General features: G+C 39.4%; 1 long non-coding RNA gene across 1 annotated transcript; it reads right to left on the bottom strand.

Moving 5' to 3' along the window:
* Positions 1-1012: 1012 nt before the first annotated feature.
* Positions 1013-17099, bottom strand: LOC136360898 (uncharacterized). The gene is made up of 3 exons (XR_010743538.1): positions 17076-17099; positions 5330-5534; positions 1013-1307 (listed from the first exon to the last, which is right to left on the bottom strand). It is a non-coding gene; the product is annotated as an uncharacterized lncRNA (long non-coding RNA).
* Between the last annotated feature and the right edge of the window lie 2094 nt (positions 17100-19193).

The following is a 19193-nucleotide window of genomic DNA, read 5'->3' as shown; positions in this document are numbered from 1 at the left end:
CCATAGCTTTATTTCACTATGAGTTTCAAACTCATAAATGTTACAACTTACTTCCTTATTATTGAATATGATAAGCTACAAATTTTACTGCAGGAAATTCAGGTTCTTACACTGTCAGTCTTACTGCAGCCCATGTTGAGAATAAGTAACATCAGAAAGAAGCAAAAGTGGGACTTACAGTCTCAGGTAAATTAGGACAAAATTGCATGAGATGGATATTCAAACTAAACTTTTTCAGAAGACATGGAAAATCCTACTCATTTCTGTTTTCACCTCCTGGGTGCAGAATAAACAAACTTCAGCAGCTGATACAGAGAGAATCTGCTCAGATGCCCCTCTGGTGAGCAGAGAGCAGCAGAGTCCTATGGAAATTAAAGCATTTCTCTAGTGCTACTAATGTATTGAGAAGGAATTTGGGAAACAGAGCGCTTGGAAGCAGAACAAGGGGACAGGCAGGCTAAAGAAATGAAGTTATCAAAACATAACAGTACAGGAACAAGAGAGATATACACTAAGCTGATGAAAAGCAACACAGAAATAGGAATGAAAGCTGCTTGTGAAATTTAACTACTCAGTGGGCAAGTGTTTGTGTGGAGATTCTCCAAACAGCAGGCATTTAGCTGAGAGAGCATTTGAACTCTCCTGTATGGCTGAAATCCCTCAGCACTAGCTGAGCTAGTCTGGCTCTCTGAGCTGCACAGGGAGTGCAGGACTACCAATGTGTGAGCTCTGAATTTTCTGCCTTTTGAGAATTCCTTTGTTTTATCACTGTAGGTTTTTTTTTTTTTTTTTATCAGACCTTTTTTCCCACATATACACAGAGAGTATGATTCTGCTCACAGAGCTGCAACAAGTGAAGAGAAAACTGGCTGCCCTGGCAGTATTCCTGATACATGTTGTGCAGCTTCTGACTGCATTCCCATCTCTCCCACAGCAGTCCCCTGTGCACAATGAGGGAAAAACATAGTTAGCAGAAAAACCACTACCTGAGCACCAAGCTTTGACCAGCCCGTTGATTGCCTGTGATACATGAGAAGTGGGGAGAGGTGGTGGGTGATCTAACAGTGACAGTTGTTGGCCAGTGAATACAAATTTTATGTTTGGGTGTCCTTAGTGCTGTGGATTTTTTTTTTTTCCTGGTGGAGCTGAATTTTGAAGGTGGCTTTTCTTGAGCAGCCCATGCAGAGCCATTGCCTGCTAGGAGGCAATTAGCAGGAATTAGTCCAGGTACTTCTCTTGGCTCCTCACCCTCCATGCCAGCCTGGGAAGACTCCTCTGGCAGGGATGCACTGTGCTGCTCAGCTCCTCTGCACAACATAATTGAGATATAGGCAAAGTCAAGAGTTTTGCCTGGGCAGTGGTTAATTTAAAGCTGACTTTTTGCTGCTAGTTAGTGTCTCTGCATTATGGACAAGAGAACTTCAGCTCCCCTCCTTTTTACTGTTGATTAATTATCTGAAAAGTTGGTTGGTCATTCTGCATTTTGCATCTCTGGGAACCACAGCTGGAAAAGTAACAATTTGTACACATTTCTGTACCAGTTACTGTAAATTAGTCATGGGATATATAAGTTTACCAAGCCAGTAATTCCAAGATGAACTGGTAAGATGAACAAAATTATTTCAGAGTTGAGCAGCACCACTGTGTGTTCAGCACCAACAGCCCACACTTAGACTATCACTACCTGATTTTGAAGAGGCTTAAGAGACAAGTGCAGATAGATGGAGCAGCTGAGGCAAAGTGAGGTTCAGAGATTTCTGAAGTAGTTCAATGAATGCCTTGAGGACACTAGGAAAGAATCCCAAATCTCCAAGACATAAAAACTCTTCTCTTTATGGCCCCTTCATTTTCATCTCCTGATTATTAAGAACCCCCAGTTTTCAGCTGAAGAGTTGAATGTTCATTCCTCAAGGAATGTCTCCTTGAGGAGAAGGACTAAGTCAATTCTCTGTGTAAATGCGGTGCCTCACAACTATGACTGACATCCCAATGGCTGACACGTACAAATGCTAGACATGGCCACAGTAAACATGTCAATTAGAATATCTGATTCTTCACAATGTTACTGCAGGTAAACAGAATCCCATACATAAACACAGTTATTCCTTGGAATATTGACTTTAACTTATAGCTGAAGAACAATTTATATTTGTTTCCCATACTTGGTTTCTATACATATATCATTTTGTACTCTAGGAAAGAGTATCTTCACAGGAAGGTGAGGGCTTCTTGAAGAATTACAGGAAAGATGTTCTCAAATGGCAGGGGATACAGAGCAATGCAGGAGTTGACCATACAGAGCCCTTGCTTGTTGACAAGCCCAAAAAGGTAAATTAGGGTAAAAATAGGCTCTTGAGACACTGAATTTATACTGCTGGCCCAGAAGAGTGTCAGGTGAAGTGATGTCAGGAAATCTCAGATGTCCTGGTAAACTGGGGGGAGATGCCACCACTGGAGCATGGGCACTCTCCATTACATGAAGTGCACGCCCCGGTGCGATTCACCCCTCACCTGCTCCACACTGCAATGCCCTACCCCAGGACAGACACTTGCTGTCTGAATCACAGACACAGATAACAGAGAACAACCTTAATGGTGACCACAAGTTTCCAAAGTACAGAATTTCATGGAATTCACAGAACTGGATCATGCTGCAGGCACTCCTCTACTCTCTCCCTTTATTCTCAAGCTGTGCATAAGTTACAGCATAGAGTTTCATTAAAGTAATGGATGTATCAGAAACTACTTGGCACAGTAGAACTATTTTCCCAACAGCTTAACCGAGGCTGCAAGAAAAATGGTAGGTTGTCCCTCCTAAATATATTGAACCGCAGAAAAGTCTGACTTACATTCATTTTGTGAACTTTGAGATGACTATTCCTATCTCTACACCTCCATATGTGCCCACACAAAATACTGCACTAATTTACAGTAAAAGAATACAGAGGGTTGTATCCTGACAAAGACTTTACCTAAAACACAACAGAAATTGTAATAATCAGAGATGCAGAAAGCGCAGAGTGGAAAGATACATCGGGGAAGAAGGAATAAATTCATAAAACTGACTAAAACTTGGGTTTGTGAGGGGAGTTTCAGTTCTGTTGTGGCAGCTAGAAAGGGGAATGAACAAAGGAGAGCCACACTCTCACGATACGGCCAAATCTTGGTTAACGTAAATCAGAATTAAGACTGATATGCAAGTATAACTTTCATTACACACTTATATCCAATTGTCTTGATTTAAAATATTACATGAAACGTAGAAAATGTTGGTGATAATGACCATGTAGGATTTTCCTATCATTTCACTGTGGGCTTTTTTTGTTTACAGTACAGCATTAGTTTCTGATTTTTTTTTTGGGGGGGGGCGTTACTATTTGCATTCTTCACTTTTTGGAGAACAAATTACAGATTCATCCAGATGATGTTTAGGTAAAAAAGGACTTTAAAAAAGAGCCTTCTCTAGGGCATCTGCATTTTTGCATCCTGTGCTGCATATGTAAAGCCAGTAAAGGAGATAGTAGGAATTTTCCCATTTACATTAGTTACAATACTGCCTCCAGCCAAAGCCACACAGCAAAACCCCAGAGACATGGCAGGGGTCTCCCCATTTCACCATCTTTTTTGGAATTAATGGGATTTTAACCTTCTATTTTTCACATACCTGCCACAGATAGGCAGGAAGACTTTGAGGAAGCCCTATCACTGGGAAGTACTTCTATTCTCCTATTTTACTGAATGCAAATAATGATACTTCCTTCATGTGCTATAGTCCTGTAGGAAAAGCCACAACAATAAAAGCCCAACCAGTTGCTACAACTAGAAGAAAATCTTACTGGCTGCATCTCACTGATCCCAGTTAAGACTCTCCAATATCCATGCACTTAAGAGTTATGCTGGTTCTGAAAATCAAAAAAGCAGCAAGGCAGTGACTTTGGTCTTCTATACCAAGATCAAACCATCACTGCCATGTAACTCAAAATGCTGCCCAAGTGTAAGTTCTCTCTCAATTTCACTTATGTTCAGGAAGCACTGGCAACAGAGTGCAGTCCAGGCAGGTATTTATTCTACAGCAAGTAATCTCTGTCCTCCTGCAGCTGGGACAAAGCTGGAATAAGGTGCTCTGGCTAATCTAATGGAAATAAAATCAATTTATTTAGGAGCCTGCTCATGCTCTGGACCTCAGTGGTGCTGTAGGTGACAAAATCAGACACAGATCCAGTTTTAGCTCCTGTAGCCCTACAGACAAGCATCCTGTGTAGCATAACCTTTGCAAGGCCACACTTGTTTTGATATCTGCATGTTACAGGGGCCCATGATAAGCTCCACTGCCCACAACACTCAGGATAAACCTCCAGTCTTGGCAACATCACTGAATGAAACCAGGATCAAGTGGATCATTGTGTTGGATTTGCTGCAGTCTCCAATAAGACAGTTCTCCAATGCCACTGAACATGACTTTTGGCTTGAGAAGCTCAGCTGTATCCCATAGTCAGAGAGTGAAGTTGTAAAGAAAAGACAAAAATCCCAGACAGGTTTTCCCTGCATACCAAGAGCTGTATGTTTCTGCTCCCTGCCAAACTACTTTCCTTGTAGCCATCTAGTGGAACACAACCAGAATGTTCCCAACCAGGGAAAAATGAAGAGAGGGTTATTGCAGGCATTCAGAAGATCTCAGTACAAAGAGAAATCAAACAGGTAGCAGCCTTGCTGAAAGTCTTCCTAAAGCATCATTTTCAGCTAAACAGTAGTAATTTTACTAGGCAAACTCCTCTCTTAAGAAAGGATAACATCCCAAATGTAAGAAGTTCGTTTCTCCTATCAGCTTAGCTCTACTTTGACATAACTCTGTTCTGCATTAATGAGCTTGTTTCTGATTACACATAAGTAAATGAGGTAGGAACGGGGCATATTATATGCATATTGAGCTGTTCCTAAGCAATCTTTCTTTTAAGACCCAGAGACTGTCTTTTTGAGATAGGTGCAAACAACTAATAGAAGAACTAGCTCAGTGCTTTACTAGTCCTGGCTTTGTGCCTACCATTAGCACAGCCACAGGTGGCCCCAAAGGACTGAAATTTCTCTACAGCTGTGAGTAGGTGTGTACTGATTCATTCAGGAAAATCCCTACTCTCTAGAAGGGCAAAGGAAATGCACAAAGTACTATACCAAATTAATAAGGAAACCATGAGAAACAAGTAGGGTATTTCTTTAGCTAACTGCAATAACTAAATGAGGGGACAAAACAGAGACAGGTCATACTGTATACCAGGCAAATATCTCTTTTTCCCCCACATACTAATAAAACAAGAATGCAGTGCTACACTACCTGTCCTTTTCCCTGGTTCCTTCTTCATTCCAGTACTTCCATTTTAATTGCCAGCTGGGTTCACAAGAAGGAAGTTACTCTGAAGGACTGTGAGATGCTTCATTGAAGGGCAGCAGTGGTAAGTGAATTTTAATTCTGCTCCTACTTCCACTAACTCTTCAGACTACAGCAATTTACAGCCATGTTCCTCCCACAGTTTTTCCACCTTTAAAAAAAGAAACAGCAGAATAAAAACACACTAGATTTTGGAATTCTTTTACTGTAAGGTTGGTCTCATCATGTAAATTTTGACATTAACAGTATTTCTGTGCTGAAATACTTTTTCATAAGATAAACACTAACAAGTAATCACCTCTTTGTGGCTTTGTCCAATTTACAAGTGCTGTGAACTCTGATGGTTTCACACCTAGGTCTGGGTTATGCCAAAGCATTAAATGACAAGAAAATATGGTTGATATTTGAAAAGCCTTTTGAGGATAAAAAGCACCCATAAACTGTAAAATGAGTGCTATTGAGTCTATGCAGAACTGAACTGGAAAGGTGAAAATGCCAGTCTTACCAGTACTTTCAGATCACTGAAATTAAACACTGAAATAAAAATTATAATTTCAATACAATTACTCATGTTGAAAACTATATTTCTGAATGACAACAACAGAGCAAGAGGATAACCCTATATAGGAAACATATATGAAGGTTTCAGACTGGGAAGCAGGAGGTTCATACTGCTTTATTCTGAGTTCACTTTTACTCCACAAAAAGCTGGGATAACTGGACAGACATAGATTATCTAAAGAGCAAGAAAGAGCAAGTTACTCTCTAGGCAAAGCTAGGACTGTAGAACTTGCCCTTAAGTGGGTGACTTTCATTTATACTTGGAGCTCTTTTTCCCATCCAAGATTGTCCCATAATAGAACCAATTACAGATTCTCAGTTATTCGAGGCTTTTGGTTACTAGAAACACAAAGGTCTCAGGTTTTATTTTTCTGAGTTCCCAGGGTTTACTTGCACAATTCCCATTAATACTGATGTGAGTAAAATACCTTAAAAATCTCAATGCACACACAAAAAAAGAAGACTCCTAAGTGAATGTCTATTATCAAATGACAAAGAGCTGTAGTCTTTGCAAAAGCCAGAAAAGAGTATTCTGTTTAATGCTTAATAAGTGTCCTATATCCATTTAGTTCAATTACATTGAATGAGTCTGGTTTTTCCAAAGCCTTTCACTTTGTCAGAGTGAGTACGGGAGGCTGACAAGAAAGATGAGCCACTGTGAGCTCTTGGGCTGTTACACTGATCTCTCCTGTACCTCAGTGAGAGCTGGATCCACTCATTAGCAGAAAGGAAACAGGCATGACAATGGCCCCCGGTAGAGCCCTTGAGGTACCGATCTGACAATGATCCCACTGTAAACCTCTTGCCATCAAAATGTTTTTATTCTCATCCATTACTCAATCTTCAGGGACTCAGAAAACAAGGAGGAAATGGTTCCCTCCTGAACTGCTCTGAGGAATATAAGACAGTACTGAAAATTTTAGCCAAGAGCTACATGTTTTTTATATGCTGTTTAATTCTCAGAAATTGGTCTTGCTGTTTTTCCACAGCAGTGCCTTTTTCTTTTATGAGACATCACTTGTCTTTTTAGGACAAGCCCTCCACGGTGCCACAGAATGGGACACAAATACACTGTGCTTTCCAGCAGAGAACACAAATACCCTGTGCTTTCCATCCAGAGGTTTCTCAAGCATCAGTGACACCGTCACTGTGTCATCAACCTCTGAGTACTCCTTTCTCACAGGCACTTGGCTACATGTAAGAGAGTAAGGACCAGGTTAGTCAATAACTTTGCACTTTGCATAGGCTGCAAATGACATAAAGTTAATTTTTAATTATCAGTTCTTGTGATACTGTATTTTATAGGTGGCTTGGTTTAGGAACTGCACTCTCCCTACCTGAGACTCTCCCGAAACGCTTGCTCGATATCCCATCCCTCCCCTCCCTGTTTCCACTCTGGAAGTGGGATTTGCAGGCACAGAAAGGTAAAAATTGAGAATTGCAGGGACAAAAAGGTGAAAATTACGTGTTGAGATAAGAACAATTTACTGGAAGCCGAAATGAGATAAGAAAGTGAACTGCAACAGCAACAATATTAATAACAAAAGGTATCAGGTAAAAAAAGTGATTCACACCGAAAAACCGTGACAAAATACCAACTGGCAACCCCTCCACGCCTCTGGATGGGCCACCGAAAGATCTTTGCACTTCCCTTGGAGGATGCTGCTTTTAAGGTGTGACTAAATACATTTATTTCCTGGAAATAGTAGATTTGATGACTAAGAGATTAGTATTCACTCCTATTCTAACTCTTCTGTACTCCTCACAACACTGTCTTCATCAGTTTAAGAGGTTATTGGCAGTTCAGCAGTTCTGAGACTGCAGTCTTGGCCAGGTCTGGAGAAGGATCTAGCTGAAAATAACCCTAAGCGAGAAAGCAGTAACTACTGAAATAAGATCAAGCCCTGACAGTCAAGTAATATATGTAATAATCTCTAGCCTATGACAGACTACAAGCAACACTATCACAGCTGATTTTGCCAATCTGGGAGCAAACTGATCCAAAAGAATGGCAACAGTTACAAGCTGAAGTCAGACTAAAATAATCTCCCTAAGGAAACTGCACAGAGAATAAAGCGTATTGATTCTGTTGCCCGAAACGAAGTGAAAACACAAACTAACAAGGAGTCAGTTTATGTCGTGCTTTATTCGGGGCCCGGGTTCCTGGGGACCAACGTCCCAAATCAGGATTCCCAAAGACCCTCATCAAGACTCAGGTTTTTATACCTTTTTACAAAGATTACTTCATCATACTACGTGACAAACAGAAAAATTCTTTGATCAAAGCAATGACGTTCATTTACTAGGTAACAGACTTCTAAAGTAATAAATTCTACATGCTTGTCTTATTTAAAACTATAGGTTAATTACCAAAATTTACTTTTCCCCGTCACTAGACCCCCTCCTAGTAATATTTCAAACTTTATCTTTAAGACGGTTTTCCCTTTCAGCATGTTCTTCATGCTTTGCTAATCCCTTTGATTATTGTTTCCACAGACCCAACATATTCCCAGGCTACCTTCCCAAGGCCTAGTGCCCTAATGCTAGCCAAGAAGCCTTAGCATAACTACTGCTATACGATTTTCTGATATTTTGTTAACAATTCTACTGTGGGATGTGAAGAAGCAAAATTTCTGTTACTCTGTACCACAGGGCAGAGGTCTTAGGGTAAGAAAGACAGACATGTAGCTCTTTTACTGCATTAAAACACCTTCCTCTTGTGTTCTGCTCTCTTCTGGCTACAAAGATCAAGTTGGTTTAAGGAAGCTACTGGGCACTCCAGCACAAACTCTGGCAGGTTTCTGATCTGGAGGCTGCTGAACTTGGAGAGGATGGGAATCAGCAGGCTCTACACTTTAACATGCAGTGTTCTCTTCACCCCAAGGATATGTGACAACAGCAATGCTAAAGAAAATGAAAGGTTTTGCATTAAAAATATTTGGTGTATATTTCAGCTATGGTTAATAAAGCAAACTGGCCAGCACTAATGGTCCCTTCAGTTAATATTAAACTCTTCTTTTATCTTCAAAAATACACAGAAAACCCAAAGCATTTGCAATCCCAGGTGCACTGCACACAGTTTTTAGCAAGATCTTTTAAGTTGCCATGCACTTTGCACAGGGATGACTGACCCAAGTGCATCAGCTGTCAGAAACTGGCTGGGGAAAAGGCAGCTTTCCATGGACAGGCACAACTGGCACATCAGTCAGCACCAGCTACTAACACTCAGATCACCACTCTCTTGAGGAAAAAAGCACCATCAAGAGTCCTTCAAAATAAGAATATTACAGGAATGATGTAATCATGTTAATAATGGACAACACAGCTAAGAAGAGACCATTTATTAAAGCCTATTATTTGGCTTAGTGAAAATAATAGCCTAACTGCTGCTAAGTCTTATTCCTACCTGAAAAGCTATTATTTCAAGTATTTCTAGATGTGAAATAAGGGCTTATCTTGGGTTATGAAAAATAAAATAAAAGATGGAGAAAATCATAATGTTTCCTGACTTTTTTTTTATACTTGAATCACAAGGACTTAGAAAATTCTTGTACAATAGCTATGAATACCATTTTCTTGGAATATTTGATTGTGACAAAAGCAAATAGCAGTTTCAAATAAATCAGACATGAAATGTAGCACCCTTAAATGTTGATTTCCTTACAGTCCTCATTTTAACATTTATTTCAAAGTTGTTTTCTAAAATGCTTGTTCTCCTTTTCTAAAGAATTCTGAAGTTTATAATTTGCCTCATTTCTGACACTTATGAGTTATATGCACTGTGTTGAATTTCCAGCCAGATTGGCTGTCACAGGCGCATCTCTCCTCTCCAGGGGAAAGGCAATGGAATCATATTCTATCTACAGAGCTGCAGAAGTGGCCTCACCTGTGTGGATGGTGCACAGAGAAACAGGTGACAGATTTTGCAGCAGACCTTATCTTAATTACCCCTAATTCAAATGAAGTCCATTCTTAGTGTAGCTCTGATTATTGAGATGAGAAGACAAATGCAATGGCTGCATACTGAGCAAAGCAAAGACAGGACCAAACTTCCTTCCTAGCTGGTGTTAGATGAGCAGTGGAAAGACCCAGTTAGTTTTGTTTTCAAGAAAGACCATAAAGCACATTTCATGAAATACATTATATAAATCCCTTAAATTTTGTGTTTAAGAATCTCTCATGGTAAGGAGAAAGTTCCTCTTTGGAGTAGGGTGATTGCCAGGAAGAAGGCACAAGTTGGTATTCTTTTCCCTAATGACAGCATGTCAAACTTTCTGTTGTCTCTATAAGGGAGGTGTGCACCCTCCTTGCTAAAAGAGACAAACAAGGAGAGAAATCAGCAAAGCAGCATTCCACAACTTCTACTAGACAAAATAACAATCAACATACATCTTACTAAAAAAGAGTTAAGCATCTTGGTTTTTCTCAGACAACTGTTCAATTACCCAATAGGCTTTGGCCCTTTTAATTCTGGAATGATGTATCCAGAATTCTACTTCATCCAGCTTCAAAGTTGTCAGTGGTTCTTAGGAAGGTCCCTTCCACTTTGGCTGGAGCAGAGTGGTTCTCCAGTCTTTCAAGTAGATCCAGTCTCCTGGTTGGAAGTTCTCTAACTGGGTTCTCTAGCTGGGTCTAATCCCATTGGTCTGGAAATCACCACTGCTAGCTACAAATCCTGTGAAGTTTTACTAAGAAAAATGAGGTAATAATTAAAACAAATCCCTCCTTTTACATGTGTGTTTACTGGAGTATGTGGTATAGACCATATAGCAGCTCACAGAGGCTTATTTTGCTGGTACCCCGCAACTGAATTCTAATTTGGAGTAACAGGTAAGACTTGGAGCCATGTCAAGGAGGTGTTCTGACATATTTACCCAATTGCAATCTGTTTGTGTAATTCATTCACTCTGCTTTGCCACTAGGCTTGGGGCCTATAAAGAGTATGAGTGTTCCAAGCTATTCCCAAGGCGTTCTGAACCTGTTGTACCACTTCTGCAATAAAATGGGAACATCTGTCTGATGACCTTCCCAAATTCCCTTGAATCTAGCTACTATTTGATCTAATAGTATTTTAGTCACTTCCCTAGACTGACTGGTGGGACAAGGGAAGGCTACTGGACACTCAGAAAAGGTATCCACCAGAACTAGGAGGATTTTTACTGCCCTTTCAGTAAAATCAATCTGCCAGTATTCACCTGGAACATTTCCAGATTTTGTGGTCTCTAGCCTTAGTTGGTTAGGATTGTTTCTTTAACAAAATATACATTGCTGGATTCTTGATTGTACAATCTGAGCCATTTTAGACCCAATTACAGATTTTTTTCAAAAGTTTTCCAGTACTCCAATGTACACTTGGCTTTGTGTGTAACTACTTCACACAAGATTGGTTCTGGCACTACTACTTGCCCTGTTAGGGTTTGCTGAGCCTCATGGATCACATCTTGCTTCTGAGGTTTCAATTAACTGACAGTCCCTAGCAATATACTTTGTCTTATATACATATATACAATAAACAAAATACAATAAACAACACACAATAAACAAAATATATACATATACACACAATATATACATTTATACACAAATATAAACTATATACACATATATATGTATATACATACATATATTATATATACATATATGTGTATAGATGTGTATAATATAACATATATATACAATAAACAAAAGTCAATAAACAAAACCATTAAGGGTATTTGCAGATATTCTGGAGACTCAATGCAACTCAGAGTTACCAGGACGATCCAGAGATACCAGGACGATCTATCAGTTTTATCAGTGATTCTTTTAAAGGAGAATGTGAGAGACTGCAAGATCCTCAAGTGTAAATGAGGAGCACTTAGAGCAATGAATACTGCAGGGGTGTGGAACAGTCTCTAACCAAGTAAGATAGATTTCCCCCTAATTGTGTGCAAGGTTGCTCTCCAAGCAGTGCAACAATCTGAACATAAAATTATTGATTTACTTTATGACTAAAGAGACACATTTTCTCTTGTTCTCTTAGGGAAAAAAAACAAACAGGTATTTTCAAAAATGGGACTTTAAGTTCCACAGGTGAAAGTTTTTTTCCATATTTGTCATGTAGGGAGAAATACTACAGATCATACGGGTATCCCAAACACACACAGGATTTAACAAAAACCCAGCATGTATCTTCAGTAGCACGATACTTGCAGGGTTGGTTGTAAAAATTAGTATTTTCCTAAGGTATAAAACTTATTTGAAGTCCTCTTCCTTTATTATTCTGTTGCTCTGCTCTGCTTCTGCCTGTTCATTGATATCAATACAATCATACTGTAAAACAGGACTCACTGTCGATAACAATGCCTAGAGGAGCAAGCTTCCCAAGCATGGATAAAAATGTTTTAAAACATTTTCTGTACTTTGAAAATTATTAGAAACTACTTCCATTACGAGCTTATAAATAAAAATTAATTTCCTTTTAAAACACCCCAACAAACAACATATAAAATTTCCCCCATTTTGTAAATGAAACTTCTTCCTTTCAGTTTCCTTCCTAAAAATGACAAAGCCAAAAAGGCTTTATCCATTGAAACCAAATCCAGGGAAGTTGTATATATTGTGACATATCTGCTGTACTGAAATTCCTGCCTTTATACAGGTACATCATAAAACAAGTTAATAGCACAAACATACCTTTTTTCAAATGCATGGAGATATTTCTAGTCAGGTGAAAGGCAGATAAAAAAAACTATACTGAAGAGCAAGCGCTGGTATAAATCCCTTCCCTTATACCTGGGTGAACAATAAAATTATTTATCACCTCATTTAAAAAGCCAACTACTTACAAAACAAGAAAATGAGTATTTAAAGACCCTATAAATCTTAGGCTGCCTACATCGTAGATGCACCATTATTTCTAGGTATAAAAACAGTCTATTTCATCATCTGACAAAACAGCCTTCACTACAAAATTCAGAATAACATTATTCTGTATGTAAACATAGCATAAAAAACCCTGCAAAAATAAGCATGAAAGTATGCAACACTGGCTGAAAAAATAAAGAGAAATATAAATAATTTCTCTATAAAACAGAATTGAAAACTGCTTCTCTTGGATGGCAAATACAGCATTATGTCAAAAAAAACAGGACATACAAATATTTTATAACATATTACTCAACAGAGAGTTTTTCTGAGCTGAAAGGACATGTCCATACAATGTGTCTATACCGCAGCAGACACCAACCACAAAAACTTGTGGGTGTCCTCCCCGTATCCTCCAAACCACCTCCAAGTTTCTGTCTCATGGAAAGTGGCTGCACAGGACAGGTGCTGCATGCCAAAGATCCATACACTGCTGGTAAATCTGTAGCTTCCCTTATATTTGGCAGAAATTTTAGATCAAAAAAACCCATGCCATTGAGCACACAAGGCTGCTTGCTCACTCAAGGAGAGACTCCAATCTTTCTTACAGCACGCTATTCAAATCCTGCTCCAGAAATTAACATTTTCTACTTGCCCTCTTTGTTTTCCACTGTCCTAATGTTTCTCATCAAAACAAAATCTCATCTGCCTCTCTTGAGTAGCTGATCTATTCTTACCCAGCAGAGTAAACGAGTGGTGCTGATGGCAGCTGATGACCTCAGATCACAAGAATTCACAGATTTTAAGTGTTAAGTTGAGCAGAAAGAATGAGCTAAACTGAGAGAGGGCAATCTCAGCACTGAGTACCATTTGTGTACCACGTTTCCTCTGGCAGTGTGTAGTAGTTTGAAAGCAAACCAGTGAGAGATTACATAGTCAGAGCCATAATTTAGTTGGAAAATTAAAACAAATGCAATAGTACAGGACCACTGGCAGCCAGTTGTTCAGGGTGGTGGTAGCAGCCCAATTAAATGGTGGTTGCGGTGCTGTTGAAGTGACAGATGTGGTTCTGGTTGAAGCAGTGATCCTGTAGAAGGGTCGGGTCTCCCTCTGAAGGTCCAGTGCTGGTTACCGCAGCTCTTGTCCCCTGGGAGCCAGTAGGGGAGGATGCCCGTGGTGTGCCAAAGCTCGGATTATATCCAGGTAGGAATGTTGTTTCCTCCCCTCTGGGCAGAGCATCTCCCAATGGGATGATGCAATTTTATGAGTCAGGCAGTGGCGGCCTGTTAAGAGAAAATCCCCCTTCAGAGTTATCAGGGATGATTCATGGGAGAGAAAAAGAGCACTGCCTCACCTGGTTTTAACAGATGGTGGTAGAAAACATACTTTTGGTTACACCTTACATTGTAACTTAAGACAGTAGTGCTGAACTGCACAGCCTGCCTTCTGCAGCTTTCTGTGAGTTTGGTATTTCCAGGGAACAACTGCAATTCTGTCCATCTGAAGTATCACTAAAGTACTCAGCAGGAAAGTTTGTGTATAAATCTACTTGCCCACCCGAAAAAATCTTACTCAAAGTACAGATATTTTACAAGTGATCACTAATAGTGATCATGGACTACAATTTGCAGGTATCTCAAACACTCGAGGCCATAAATTAAATCAATTATTGCTGTCCCTAAATATATGAAGCAACTGAATAATACTAATTGCTGAATAAAACCCCAAAAAACCAGTAACAGCAAAGACATGCTAAGAGATGTCTCCATCAGACCACTTCTCTTTCTCTCCCTTCAAGCTCTATGTTCCTTAACCCACAACAAAACTGGTCATTAGACAGCACAGCCTGGCCCAGGGGAGAAAAAATCACAAGTTACTTGACAGCCATGTACAGTAGGTGACAGGCACAAAAGCTAAACAAAAAAAAAAATGAAAATATATTGCTTTTAGATGCAATATGGCTCATAAGCATGAGTGTTGCACATCTCTGGCACAAATTAACCAGAAACTTGGATAATTCCAATGGATTAGCTACCCACGGATAAATCCACCAACACAAAGCCCACAGAAGATACTCATGGTTACTGAGAACCTTCAAGTACTCCAAGAAGAATTAGCTTGACACTCCTCAAACTCTCAAATCTTTTAGTAACACTTTCAGTGATTTTTTTTTTTTTTTTTTTTTTCAGAAAAATGTTTCATTTGCTCCCTCTACCCCAGTATGAGTGAGGCTTGAAGGCATTTCATTTGATGACTCTGGGGCAGATTCTGTGGATGTGTAAGTAGGTTACCGTGGGGAAAATACATTATTCTCAGGTAACAGAGAAAATATAGACTACTATGTAGAACTTGAGTTTTAACGCTTAGAGATATCTAAACCACCTTAGTAAATATATCTATCACAATTTCTGCAAAGCAAAGTTATATGAGGACAAAAATAAACATTCATTTGTAAAAGCTTAACAGTTTGATTCTTTTAAAAGTTGCTACCTTTTAAAAATCTATTTGTTCTTGCTGTCACAGCTTGGAAGAGGTTTTCCCTAATACTGACTGAAAATCCCAATTCATTTCTTAGATATCCCTTAAGCTCAGTAATTCACTTTCCCTATATATCACTTTGTTCAACTGCTTCTTTTATAATCTATTAAAAGCACAAACACAATTCCTTAGGGAAAAATACCATTATGCCAACCCTTGATTTCTGGCAAAAAGAAAAAAGTCAAAGTTAAGAGATACATCAGAATCATTATTTCTATAACTGACTTGCATTTTAACTTGTCTGTACCCAGCTCCATTGGACTAGAAAATATTTTGAATCAGTACAATGAGGAGACAAAATAATCTGGCTAGTGTTACAACATTTTGAAAGCTGCGTGCCTTGGCCACCAGGTTAAATCACCAGCCATCCAGAACACTTCATGCAGAGTGGCTTGAGTTTTTTGGCTCAGAACTAGCAGCAAATGCTGCCTAAAAAAAGGTTGGTTTCTGTTGATTTCCCCCCAGCTTCCTTCAGTCAACAGCAGATGGAATTCCAGTTTCTCTCACAAAGACTATAGGCTTAGAATAACAACTCTTACATTTCTACAAGAGATGATGGAAAGGAATAAAAACAATTAAAAAAACACAAACAAAGAACAAAAAAAACCCCCACCCTACACAAACATTCTGGCCATCTGGCCACTGAAAGGCAGATCTGAAGCTCCACTTCACAGAGGCTCTTGTAATGTGCCTACAGTGGGGGAATCAGGCACTGTATTTCCACCATCTATCAGCTGTAGATTACAACATAACCTGATACTCAAGAGAAAATTGTTTTCTAGAAAATGTTAATAAATCTGATGGCTTCCTAAAAGTTTATGGAGGTACAAGCAAGATGGTGGCATCTGTTTCTGCAATGAGGAAAAGGTTACGTGTGAAAAATAGTTCAAGCAATTAATATTTTTTAAATTAAGATGGTTACTGCTGGAAGGAGCTGAAAACTCAGTACAAACTAATATTTTGCTTGAAGTCTGGGGGAGCAGAATTTACATTACAGTCAGAGAATGAGAAAAACTGACAGTCCTGACCTATTTTGCCACTGAGACTGAGTGGAAGGGTGCTGTAAGCACTTTTGGACTGCTGAGACATGTTACTATGACAAATATTCCACTCTTTCAGAACAAGATTCACCTTAAAACTGTATTTGTATTTGGTATATTTGTAAATATGAATTAGGGCTAATGACCCCACTTTGTAGTGAGTAATTACTATTACAAGGATGAAAAAGTAGAGTTCTAATAATGTACACAAGAATCTTGAAAAATGGCATCAAAGAAATCTCTTTTCACACATTTTTCCAACTGAGCTAGCAGAAAACCAAACCGAACAGACATATGTATCCCTGACTTGGAATTTTAACTTGGAACTGTGGTTTCTCTGGACAAATCTGTGACCTACATTTAGTGATTATATATCAGTTGAGGAAGGTTTTACTGAAATTTTACCCCCTCCTCAATATAGGGAAGAATGCAGAAAAATGCCACATTTTCCTTTCTTTTTCCCGATTTTCCAAAAGAAGAATTAAAACACCCTCACAAAAAAAAAAAAAAAAAAAAAAAAAAAAAGAAGAAGAAGAAAGGAAGCATTTACTTTAGTTTTGGATAAAGCTTGTCAAATTGTCCTCAATTGGTAATTTTTGCCTTTATTTGCCAACAAAGACTTTTCAAGTCAACATGAAATTTTCATTTTTAGAATACTTTAGGGAAGAAACCACCAATAATTCACACAGATCCTCTACTGTACCGACCCTCTATAAGATGTTGTGGAGATCTGTCTCCTCAGGGAAATTGGGTACATGTCTTCTAGACAGACTATTCAGAAATAGTTTATAGCAAGGACATTCTATTAAGAGACAACAAAACTGACAGTTGTGGTCCTTGCTTCAATGAGTATTAAAAAATGGGAGTTCTGATACATTTTCCAACATCCTCCTTACTGGGGAGAGCAGCTCCGTTCAAGGCATGTTGATTTTAGCAGAACTGGAGAAAATAAACTGAAAACACAGGAAAGAGATTTCAGGCCTAACTTTACATAAATTAATAGGTTAACAACTGGAGTCAACACATCTTAGAGACCAATAGAAGAAATGCTTTTTTTTTTTGCCCATAATTATCAAAAGTTTACTTTTAACGCAAACATTAATCCTTTTCTAAGAATTGCATATACTACTATTTCCATCAAATTTCAAATTTCTAAGTCAGTCGATAATTCGAAGTGCATGACTTCTGACATTGCATTTGTGATTTTTGCTGTTTAGGACATTTGCTATTTAAGAAAAAACTCCCATTTCATTTCAACTCATATTCTTTCCCACCGAGGACCAAGAGACAACATGGTATTTTGAGGGGCTAATTAAGAGATTGGTGGTGACATTTTAGCAAATCCAATTCCCTGCTTGGAAATATAAATTCCCTTTTGTAATTTTAGGGCAAGACCCCAAAAGCCAGGGAAATAAAGCCTTTTAAATATAGTTATTTTGAGGCACTTGGGGTTTTAATAGTTGATAGGTAAATGCCACAAACCAAAGCCAATGACAAAAGGAAAGCCTCTAACAAAACTCTAACCCTGGATCAACACTGAGTTGTCACCTGGTACTTGCCAAGAGAAATAGGTGCCTACCCCGAATTGCCATGCAGGGCTGAGTATTTCAAATCAAGTTCTTTTGCTTAGTGTAGATCAGGAGTTCTTATACAACAGAACAGCCAGGTTTCCAGTTAAAATAATTTGTAGGAATTCCTCAGAAACCTTCCAAGCAACTTCACGAACATAAAAAATATCAATGAGGAAATGCCTGGAATCCTATTAAGCGATCCTGGAAAACTCCTTATTGAAAGCACGCTTTACAAATGGACTTTTCCTTCAGCACTGTGAATGCCTTACTTACCACAAATAAGAGTTGTCAGATAAAGCATTAAAAAAGCTACACTTCTGGAATAACAAAATGTGCAAACAACGGAGAAAACGTTTAGTTACATTAAAAAAAATATATATATTTAAAAAAGAAGACCTTTTTATTTTCCTGCTTCTTACATTTCAGCATAACATCTGTATTCGACTTTCTTGTGCCTTTTCAGCAAACTACACTTGAAATGCCTCGCCCTTGGTAAAACCAGCCGGTGATGAATCACATGCGCAGCGACCTTTTCAGCTCAAACCGAGTGTGTCTTGGCAGGGCAACGCTGAATTCTTCTTTCAGCGGCTCTTTGTTGTTCTCTGCCCCCCACTGGGACAAAATGACCATCTTTATTTTCAGCATTCCGGCCGAAGAGAGTTGGAGAGAACTCCCGGTCTCCGGGTGATTTTCACCCTGTCGCGGAGGCATTTCCGTGATCACGGGAACAAGCCAGCATTTAGCAGGTTTTTGGACCGTGCTTTCCTACAGGTCTAGTGCACACACTAGCACACTGCTTATAATGAACATCCTGATTAGTATTCATTAAAACAATTAATTAAAAATTAACGAGGAAAGCGAACCAACGGCAGGGAAGAAGCAGCAGGGCTGAGCAGCAGGATAGCTCGGGACAACCCAGGGCACGGCCGCCCCTCAGCCGCCCTGAGGCGCCTCCCGTGTTTGGAAATCATGAATTCTATGATTTAGAACGGGCGAACGTTAATTTGATAAAAACGCATGAACAGGTGAGGAAGTTTCTTATCAGCTTCTGCATGGCGACCAAAATTTTGTCGGGCCAAGGATAAAGTAATGCCTGGCCCGCTGACACCCAAAACACGACGTCACGGCCTTGTTTTTCCCGACGACATCGGGAGGCTTCGGGGAAACCGCGGCCGGCACCGGAAGTCACGTGACCCGCGAAGCGGGCCCGTCCGTTCGCAGCGGCCGCCGGCGGAACTGCCCCTCCCGGCCCCG

The sequence above is a fragment of the Sylvia atricapilla genome, chromosome 5, assembly GCF_009819655.1.
Source record: "Sylvia atricapilla isolate bSylAtr1 chromosome 5, bSylAtr1.pri, whole genome shotgun sequence".
In the NCBI taxonomy this organism is placed as follows: Eukaryota; Metazoa; Chordata; class Aves; order Passeriformes; family Sylviidae; genus Sylvia; species Sylvia atricapilla.
The sequence above is the reverse complement of the archived record's forward strand: the minus strand, read 5'-3'. Positions and strand labels throughout refer to the sequence as shown.